Genomic DNA, 10,666 nt, shown 5'->3' with positions numbered 1-10,666 from the left:
TGCATTATATTAACTATTTTTGAAAGTAAATGTCAGTTAATGTTTGTTGTGTATGAGTTTAGTAATCCTCGAGATGTTAACACCATTCAAAAGTAATTCCCATTTTCGTTCGGAAAGAAAATTGGTCTAGTGCACTAGATGTACATACATAAACTTTACAGAAATAAAAATAATAATAATCTGCAGGAAGCAGAAGTAAATTTTCGGTAGTTTGTTAAAAGTTGTTAGTTATCAATGGAGATTGTAAGCCTGAACTGGCCACCATCTGCTCTTGTTCTAGTCATCAGAACAAGATATTGTTTTTTACGAGTCATATGGAAGAAGCAGACAATAACTTCCCACGTTTTGCCTCCGAATGGGACAGTAATCATCAGAATAATGTTTCCACTGAACTTGGCACGGAAGTACGGAGTGTTGCAAATACCACTGCTTTGCTATACACTTCACGACGTTACGCAGTCATTGGGTTGCAGAACACTTGACTTTGAATTTCAAAGATGTCGTTGATTATCCGTCTCTTTTAGTGTTTAAACAACCAGTGGAAACAGTGAAATTGTAGTGAAAGAGAGGAAAAGAAGGAACTATACTGAACTTTCAAGTATTCGATACTGAAAGGGGAGAATACCACTCATAAAACACACCAACGAGCCTCTAACACGTCCGCCTCCATAGCTCAGCGGTTAGAGCACTGGTCTTGTAAACCAGGGGTCGGGAGTTCGATTCTCCCTGGGGGCTAACAATTTTAATTTAATGTTACGAAAAGTAATCGTATGCCATTCACGCTTAGATTTGTAAATTGAGTGCATCATAAGAGATTTGACATATAATGTAGAAAGAATGCAAATGTCGGAATGTACTTTTTTCACTAATTAACAATGTTATAGTGATAAAATATAACTCTAATACGTCTTGTAAGTTATATATACATAATTCTTACAAGATTATAAAATTGCCATTGGATCTCGTTCAACAGACGAGTTTCTGCAGTCTTATTACTGTCCATTTTACAGCACTTTTTCTTCCATTCCAGATGTATCAACAGCAAACTATTGTGTCTTCTCAGTGCCACTTTGGTATAGTAACTTCTCAAGTTAACAGTAAATTACAAGTATAGTTTCTTTTTCCATGTGATTAATATTTCCTAAGAGAGAATGTACAAGAAAAATAATATGCATCAATTAAGTTAAGGTACGAAATGCCGCTGGTAGGAATTTAAAAAAGTTTGCCCATGCATGGCCCAAAGAACGTAGGAAACGAAAAGTAATTAGGGATTATATAATATATTATATTTTTGTTTAACAATAATCATCGACCAGGAGTTAGAGCACAGTGGTGAAGAGAACTGACGCCAAGGACGAGTCAAGTGAAAACTAGATTCGTGCGCTTTGTCAGTCGATGATAACTTTTGTCTAGAAATTTGTGACTTAAGGTCTCCCTAACTTACAACCCATCCAAACATCAACGATCAGATTGGTGAAATTATAAAATTCTAGCAGTTTCAACATCATTGGTGTCCCAGGAGCAATGTACTTAAGATAAACACTGCTGGAGCAAAGTCTTAAAAACGCTCCGTAAATAAAAAAAAATACTGGGGCTGGTTACATTGCGTTATTATTTATATTTTTAACAGCCACGGGAAAACCTCCTAACTTATGTATGTGTGAAATACCCCATTACTGAAAATAAATGAGTTCGATAAATTTGCAGGTCTAGAAAAATTAATTTTCTATCCACATACTCACACAAAAACATTTATTCATTTTGAGGTTGAAGCTCTTCTGTCCGTTAACAAATAAATTTGTTTTTGGAGGGAGCCTGCCTTGAGAAAAACACGTTTTTTTTTCTTTTCTTCTATTACTCAGGTATTTTTTGATGAAGTTTCAGCATCAACAGTGGGCTTTTATTCTCTTTCTACTAAACAGGAAAAATGCTCTTTACTACTTCTATGCACAAATATTTGAGTTTTTAAGAAATGATTTAAAAATTTGAAAAATAGACAAAGTTTTGCACACATATCTTGTTACAGAATGCTGTGATTTTCCTTGTTTTTTTGTTTTGCATTACAGTTGTTTACCTTTCTAAGTCTTTCATCTACAACCACATAGAACTTGATGTAGAACAGGTATTTACGTTGTAATTTTACAGCTGGGTATATTGTGATTAGGCCTAGAATTAACTAATCATATGTAGAAGTTCGTGCATGTGCGTGTTTCACTTATTTTTTCTGATTTCCTCATTATCTTCACTGAGAAAAACTGCACTATCCAACTTCCACTACCACTGTTTACAAGCTACAAAATCAAGATGGCGGGTAGTTGAACAGCTGAATATGTTCTGGGGGCAGAATTGTGAGTTATATTATGCCATTGTGTGTGTGTGTGTGTGTGTGTGTGTGTGTGTGTGTTTTGTCTGATAGTTATGTAAGGTCAGAGAGCTATGTATTCATTTATTGTTGGTTTTCCTTCGACTATGGCTTTTTGTATTCGGTCGTTTTCTTCAATTACTAGTGGTTGTGAGCACAGTTACTGTACTTCAGTATTTTCAATACATAGAAAACTAAGAGTGACAAATACAAACAAGGACAAACGCAACTGACTTGCCAGGTCCGCAAATCAGTGTATGGAGGACATGCAAAAAGGAACTTTAGTGCTAGATGTGTAGAGCAGTAAAGAGCATTAAAAAGCAACAGCTGTCATTCTACATTTGCTAAACTTATTTCAGAGATGAAACGCAGTCCAACGAATATCAACACTGACTTGAAAATTTTCGAGTGCAGCAATAGACCCCCACAAAAACTGATAATCAATTGCTCCCTCCCCCCCCCCCCCAAACTGATAACTGAAGAAACGTACAAAATACAAAAAAGGATAGTCGAAGGAAAACAAACTCTAAATGAATACACAGCTCTCTGCAATGGAACTCTGTTCTCTACCCTCAAAGAACTATGGGATAATACCAGCCTATAAACACACACACACGCGCGCGCACACATATATTGTGGCAGATACACCTCACAAATATTCTAAATTCCCACCCACAACGCATTCAATTGTTCAGCTGTTCGCCGTCATGTTTTCGTAGTTCGTAAACAGTGTCAGTGAAAGCTAAATAATGCAGTGTCTCACAGTGAAGATAATGGTGTAACCAGAAAAAGTAAGTGAAACGCGTCGCAAACACACACCTAAGCACACACACACACACACACACACACACACACACACACACACGAACACATAATTTTCCACAAACTATTATTTAATGTCAGACCTCACCATAACATTCCTAGTCGTAAAATTTCGAAGTAAATGACGTTTCTACTTTAAGACCTATATGGACAGACTGTGAAAGGTAAACAATTGTAATGTAAAACATAAAAAGTCAGGAAAACCACAGCAAGTGGTAACAAGATCTGTGTACAAAACTTTGTCTATTTTTTAGATTTGTAAATACTTTCTTGCAAACTCAAATTTGCAAGTGTACAAGTAGTGAAGAGCTTTTTCCTGTTTAATAGAAAAAAATAAAGCCCGCTTCGGCAAAACATGTCCAGGTAATAAAGCAAATGACAAAATTAGGTTTTGCTCAAGACAGATCCCTCTAAAAACAAAAAAGGACATTTATAGTTTCGCAAAAACATTGCACATTGTGACATCATTTGAACAGTCGTAATGTAAAAATGGTTCTTACGTTAAAGAGTGAATAAAACAAAAACAAAAAAAAACAGTTTTAATTTTCTGAAATGACATTATAATTCCATGAAAACTCTTTATCATTTTAGGTGAAAATGGAAAACACTTTTAGTTTTCAATGAAAGGTGAAATTTTGTGAATGATGAAGGCAGTTCTCTATTGATGTTAACATTCAACGGAAAATTTGTAATTATATTTTGTGATGATCACCAAGTAAGATTGCCTAGAATTTCTGGCGAAAATTACTTAATCTCCGATGTTACCAGCTGTGTTTTACTATCAAATGTATGGCAAACATGAACCCCTCTCAGATGTACTTTGTGAATTGTAACTGGTCATTATGTAATCAATTCTGGGAAAGTTATTACTATTATTATTATTATTATTATTATTATTATTATCATTATTATTGTTATCATTAGTAATAGTAGACTAATAGTAGTATTGGAAACAGCCTAGCAGAAATTATTCGGTTGTTGCTCTGAGTACACATTGTAAACATAAATCAGTTAAAAGTAAATCGGTTAGAGAACAACTATAGCGAAGAGCATTTGAAAAAGCTATCTGAAATCAACAAGCTCCTTCAGTTTTATACTTTTGCGATTTTTTTTTCAGTGGTTTTACGACATATTCGGACTAATAACCTGAATGAAAAGTTCAAGTGCTTACGGGCAAACATTAAAGTTATCTGTACAGCGACTAAAGTAATAATTTCTATGTAATTATGACTGCACGGTTGGAATACCTGTAAGTGTAAGCATACAACGTATTCAATACGCAGTTAAAAATTTGGCTTCTTCATTTATACTTATTGTGATGACACTGGAGTACAATTTCCTTTTCTAGCTTCATGAATGACGTAGCATTGACGTGTCGGCGCGGTATTAATGCAGCACACAATTATTATACATATATTTAAGTTTGGCGAGTCAAAGTGAACAGAATTACAGACTGATTGCGAGCATAGAGTAAATATCTCTGGAGTGAGCATTGCGTTCTGCGTATGTTGTTAGCATTACACTAGGATTGTTACGTGTTTTCGGGACTTTGCTGTAAGTGTGTGCTTTCGCAGAGTTTTAAGTTTATAATATTAAGAGTTTTTGTTGTGTTTTCACCGTTTGTTGATAGTGTAATAGCTATGGTGAATTACTCTTGTTGCTACGGATGCAAAGAAAAATATGTGAAAGGAGGCATAGTAACTTTTCATGGGTACGATGTTTAAAAATTTCGAGACGTATTATAATTAAGGCTTGATTCTGTAGACCTATTTTTCTACGATTTTATGACTATATAATAGATATTACGGCTTGTACAAAAGCTTAAAAACAATCACTTCCTCTCGTAAATTTGCTAGTGGAACAGGAAAAGGAATGGTTAGTTGTTTCAGCAAATACTATCCTCCATGCATTTATCAGTGACTTGTCGATTATGTATATAGATTTGAAAGACGGGAGACAGATAAATTCAATAGAGTAGGAGTCTGTAATTGTTTCGTATAATATGTGTGACCAAATCTTTTTGTTTACTATGAAGTTACAGTAGGAGACCATGTAAGTGGGTCTAGGACATGGAGAATGATTATGTGTGATTTATATTTTAGTTTCCCGAAGGATGAACAACGAGTAAAGATGTGCTCCAGAACATAAGGAGGAGTAATGTTGTCCCCACAAAACATTCCGAAGTATGTTCAAAACACTTTGAAGAGGAATGTTTAGACAGAGAAAAATTTGGACATGTGTGACTGAAGGTAGATGCTATACCAACTATTTTTAATTTTCCACAGCACCTACTACCAATTTCTACATTCAGCTTAAATACATTTTCTGCACAAATCAAATAAAAAACACGATAGTGTAGCTAATCAAATTACGCATTCATCTTCTTTGGTGTATTTTGCCTTCAATTTATTTTCTAAGCCATTTGATTAAGAAACGTAAAATATTAGTAAACATGTCCTCAAACTCTTTCATTTGTGTCACTTACCACTTCCCTTAGTGGTGTTATATGGGTTGACTGTTACATGACCAACTGTATTTGCTTTACAGTACATTTACTTTCCGGTCGCCTTTTTTCCCCTTCTTACTCAGTCTACTATTTAATTTAATAAACTAGGAGCAAGTACGTAAAATGCGTTAAATAAACACTTCAAAGTGTCACCAGGAAGAAATATTGTGCTTTAGGTCGCAAAAACGAGAAAATAAATATGCAGAAATAGCAGAAAAAAAGGAGGAATTAGAACATCGCTAATGTGTGGCAAATTCTGTGTTTTTCTGACACTTGCAAAAGTACTAGCGTACTGTCAAGTCGTTTTGCAAGACTATCATTGCAAAAATGTACGTCAGGCTGTGTAATACTATAAAGTGTCGTATCATACCGAAAACTACCAAAAAACGAGTGCACCTGAACTGTGACACCTATCGCAAAGCAGCGGGATGTAATATCACTTGCCCTTAAAAGTTACGTAGCTGGTTTATTCCCGGTATCAAATGGATATTGTTAAAATGTCTGCGCAACATATGTAAATAATCCACGACACGTACGAAAAGAATCCCTCTGTACTAGGGATGTAGTGACATTCGAAATATACAGGGCGCTATACGGACAAACACACGACGTCCCGAGAACACGTGACCAGGCCGGCAATGTATGTAGACATCACGAAGTCTGTTCTGCGCATGTGAATGCTCACTCCAGAGATATTTACTCTATGATTGCGAGTAACGGTTACGTTTAGGTCACGTGACACTACAGACGTAACCTGTGTCTGAAACTATATTACTAACTGAAAATCCATTACTCATTTATAGTAAATGGCTAAAAGTCCAAATAAGATGATCTTATACATGACTCGCATAATATCTGAGAAACGACTTTTGTACAAGATAGGCGTTCAACTTTTCGACATCATTCTGCTCTTCATTTCGTGCTTACCATATTGTAGAGACGTGCGATACAGGTATGTAGGACAATATCGTGAAATGCTCCCGGTCTTCCGTTGAGACTTAGGGTTAAAGGTAAATAAAGTGCATATATTTTTCGGCGTAATTCCTTTTAGATCTGTACACTTAAAAAAATTCCAGATTACCAATTTTTTTAGGTATGGGTATCCGTGGAAGTTTGAAATTGCCAAATCAAGTAATCAGGTGTGTATACCAACTTCTTGTACTTCATACCTCATGGTTTCAGTGTCGTTGTGAAAGATTTTTTTCTTTGGCAGTTCAACCCTCTTCTAATTTTTTCTTTTCATCCCACTAATCTAAGTTGCACAGCATTCGCCAGTTAATTTTTGTCTTTTCTAAGATACTCGAGCTTCCGGTTTCCAACCAGTACTTTGGTATACGAAATCCGTTGGATTATTTTAAAAGGCGACCACAGCATTGCTGAGTAATTCCTGCCACATTTGCTTTCAGTCATCGTACTACGAATGCAACACGCATCTTGTGTAAATCTTTCTCATAACTAATTCTTAATGTAATAGATACTGTAGCCTTTTATCTGTCTGGTGTATCTGTTATGCCGTGCATCATTAATCTCTGGTTGTGCAATATATTGTGCACTTTACGATGTTTTAATCCTGTGATCGGTAATGTGACTATTTTGTGTCATTCCGCAGAGCCACGATTGTTTTGCTCATGATTAACGTGACCCTTTATATTTTTTTGTCGGGTTGAGACGCTTGCAGAATTTAGGAAAAAAACTGATTTTACTATTTATAATTTATTCTAAAACAAGAACATGACAGCAATGTATTAATTATAGACAATTTTAACTAATAAACATTAGATTGCTGTTGCAGTCGCATTTGTTTTATATTTGTCGGTGGAGGAAATCAGTTTCAAATGTCGGGTCTAGTTTTCAAGTAGGAATGGGGCTTATCACAAGATTTGTTGATGTTATTCTTGCTAATCAAAATGGCTTTCGAAACTGCGACACTTAACTGCGTTTTGTTACTTGTCCACATCCTATTCATTAGAGAGAAAACTCTTTTTACAGGTGCATAACTTCCAGGCAAACATAAACATATTCAATTATTATAGAAATTTTGTACAGTTCAGATTGTTGTCACGGCAATGTGTGAACAACTCCACCCAACGTTCTTCGGTATCAACGTTTTCAGCATTCTGTGACTTAGTTGGAAATGAAATGATCATATGGCATTGTTGGCCGGGAGGCCCCAATCGGGGGAGTTCGGCCGCCGTATTGCAAGTCCTTTTTAGGTGACGCCACATCGGCGACTTAGGAGTCAATGATGATGAAGGACACACAACACCCAGCCCCTGCCAGGAATCGAACCCGGACCCCCAGCATGGTAAGCGCTACCGCTACGCTACGAAAGCGGACACTTAGTTGGGAATAAGCGAAAACTCATCGAATACGTCCATACCTTGGTCGCTGCTAAGAAATCCTTATGTAATCAGCAAATTCGTCACATTCTGTATTTCTTCTCATGCAGTATCTTTTGTCAAGGCTGCCCATTGTGAGTCTGCATTGAACGGACACCACTGATCCAAGTATTCTTTGCTAGTCTAATAAAATTCAGCCGCAGCAGTTTCTACACCCTAAACAACAGCGTCAGTGTCTTATAATTTTGTTATTAGATTGCGGATGGTGTGAGGAAGAAAAATCGAACTCGCTTTACCTACCAACTTATATCGGAGATGCTTAATTTCCTTTGTAGATTCTACAGCAGATATGCGTTATGCTTCAGTTTTTAACGCCGTTTGATGGAAAATCGCTGCCTGTGCAAGGAAAAGGTATAACCATAATTCAGAGGTGGGATTTTCGAAAAATGTTTTTAAAATATTTGGACATTGATCGATGCTCAGAAAATGACCTTTTAAAGACTGAAATATTTTTAAAATTCTTTGAAGCGCCGGCATTAGCACGAGCCGCCTGGGTTTGCTGTAGCGCAGCAGTTTCTGACACTCGTGTCATTGGAGTCACAGAAATCTTAAAAAAAAAAAATCACCATGATACATCGAAGTCCACAAGGAGACAATGTGAAGCCGTTTTGATCGTATTGTGAACTATATGGACTCCCATTTAATCATAGACTCCACAGTTAATCCCAATAAGTTGCCAGCTTAGTGACAGGTTCAGTTTTGAGTAAACATTATTACTCCTTTTTCTGTTCTTTCCTCCGAAATTGCTGTTAGTGCTATCTCCACAAAATACCACAATTATATTATTTAAATCATTGATCGATATTCCCTCCTTCGAGTAATCGACAACAATATCCGATGTTTCACCAGGCTGCTCTCGAAACTGTAAAGTCCTGACTTCCACACCTCCATAAGATAAAAAATATCGAATCAAAACGGGGAATAATTTTACTGAGCCATGATCTGAAGTATCCGCAAGATATTCAGTGGGCTTCACAAAGATGTTCTTTCAATTCATCCATCACCATAGACGCCAGTACATTTACAACAGTAGCCTGGTATTGACGAGCTGGGAGCAGGAGCTTGATCTAAAAGCCTGTTTTCTTCGATTTTAAATGTTTCTCAGTATCGCTGACACCACCATGACCAACACTAAAATCCGTACGACACTTTTCACACGTAACTTATGATGCATCACTTCTTTCTTTTATAAATGGATACTTATTTTTCTAAGTTATATTAAAGACACACTTGCGTTAAGGAATTTTTCTAACGTTGAATGAGTTGTTTGATTGTGCGCGTGCGCCCGAACATTCTAATACGAACAATGTTGCAGCACGTCAAGTTCGCACTCGAGCTATGTGATTGTTGGCTGAGTTGAGCGGCATCATCTGTTTCGTTCACGCATGTTACTCTTTCTTCTCCATGCCACCCGCGCTGCCGCCGTCACCCGCGCATTTCGAATGTAATGAATACAGGCAGGTAGGGGGGTACGTCTAATCAATTAGCGTCTGGTCTGTATGCAAAAGTGGGACATTTTTGCTCTGGCCGGGGACAGCGGGAGAGACAGCCTGAAAGCGGGATTGCCCCGCCCAAATCGGGTCGTATGGTCACGTTAGTCGTGGTACACAGAATAAAACTACCGGCGATGTTACGTATTTTTCGTACAGGAACGTATATTTGACAACAACCAGTTAATAACAGGAGTCGGTAGCTCCAGTGCGGTTAGCATCTTTCAGTGCTAACAACGAAAGCGAGTTAACATTGTCGACCACGGTTCGCGGCGCGCCGCGGGAACTTGTTTTGTGTGCCGTACTGAGTGTCACGACTACAGAAGCCACCCTAGTTCTAGGTCTTAACTCAAGAGGGGTTTTTCAGACCGTGCAAGAATTTTAGATCTTGCTCTCCTAGTTTAATTTTGGCGAAATGTTTCTATTCCCCTCGTCAACCCTATTGTGTTTTAGTCAGTTGCATTACCTACTTCTTTGTTAACTGCTGACACGTGTTGACATTGTTGGGGGTCTCCTAGACCGCGCATCTTGAGCTACGTACCTGCTTCCTTCAGTATAATACAAAATACAGGAACGTGCCAGTTTTAACGATTCTAAGTTCAATGCAATTGTTAGGCGATGGATGCAGAAAGTTGTCAGTGATGTGAATTGCGAAAGTAGACGAAAAAGACGTTGCAATAGCCAGTGATCGCAATACTGTTAGCAAAAGAGAGGATCATTCAGAGGAAGAACTTCAGGTCAGTGGTGATAGGGACATTTAAAGCGTTAGTTAAAATCAAATGTGCTATGAGTGGTCGTAAAGAAAAACGCAGAACATTGTACGTAAATTTTGTAGACTTTCTTTTATACATAACGAATGCAATTTTTATGGGAGAGTTTAAATCCTCGAATTTGATTGCCACAGCGGTACTATAATTTTTCAGAATCTAAAACGCAGTTCTCTAGCAGTTTGTGTGTACTATACCAAAAACACCACAAAAGTATGTCACTTTTTACGACAAAAAGTAAAATACTGCAGGTTCTGTTCAGTGCAATGGAATAAACAAGGAGTATTTAAACAACACTTAAATAACTATAAAAATAAATC

General features: G+C 37.1%; 1 non-coding gene across 1 annotated transcript; it reads left to right on the top strand.

Moving 5' to 3' along the window:
- The first annotated feature begins 662 nt into the window (after nt 1-662).
- Trnat-ugu lies at nt 663-735 on the top strand. The gene has a single exon. It is a non-coding gene; the product is annotated as a tRNA-Thr (tRNA).
- Nucleotides 736-10,666: the final 9,931 nt, after the last annotated feature.

The sequence above is a fragment of the Schistocerca piceifrons genome, chromosome 2 (assembly GCF_021461385.2).
Source record: "Schistocerca piceifrons isolate TAMUIC-IGC-003096 chromosome 2, iqSchPice1.1, whole genome shotgun sequence".
In the NCBI taxonomy this organism is placed as follows: Eukaryota; Metazoa; Arthropoda; class Insecta; order Orthoptera; family Acrididae; genus Schistocerca; species Schistocerca piceifrons.
Note: the sequence above shows the minus strand (reverse complement) of the source record. Positions and strands in the feature narration are given on the sequence as shown.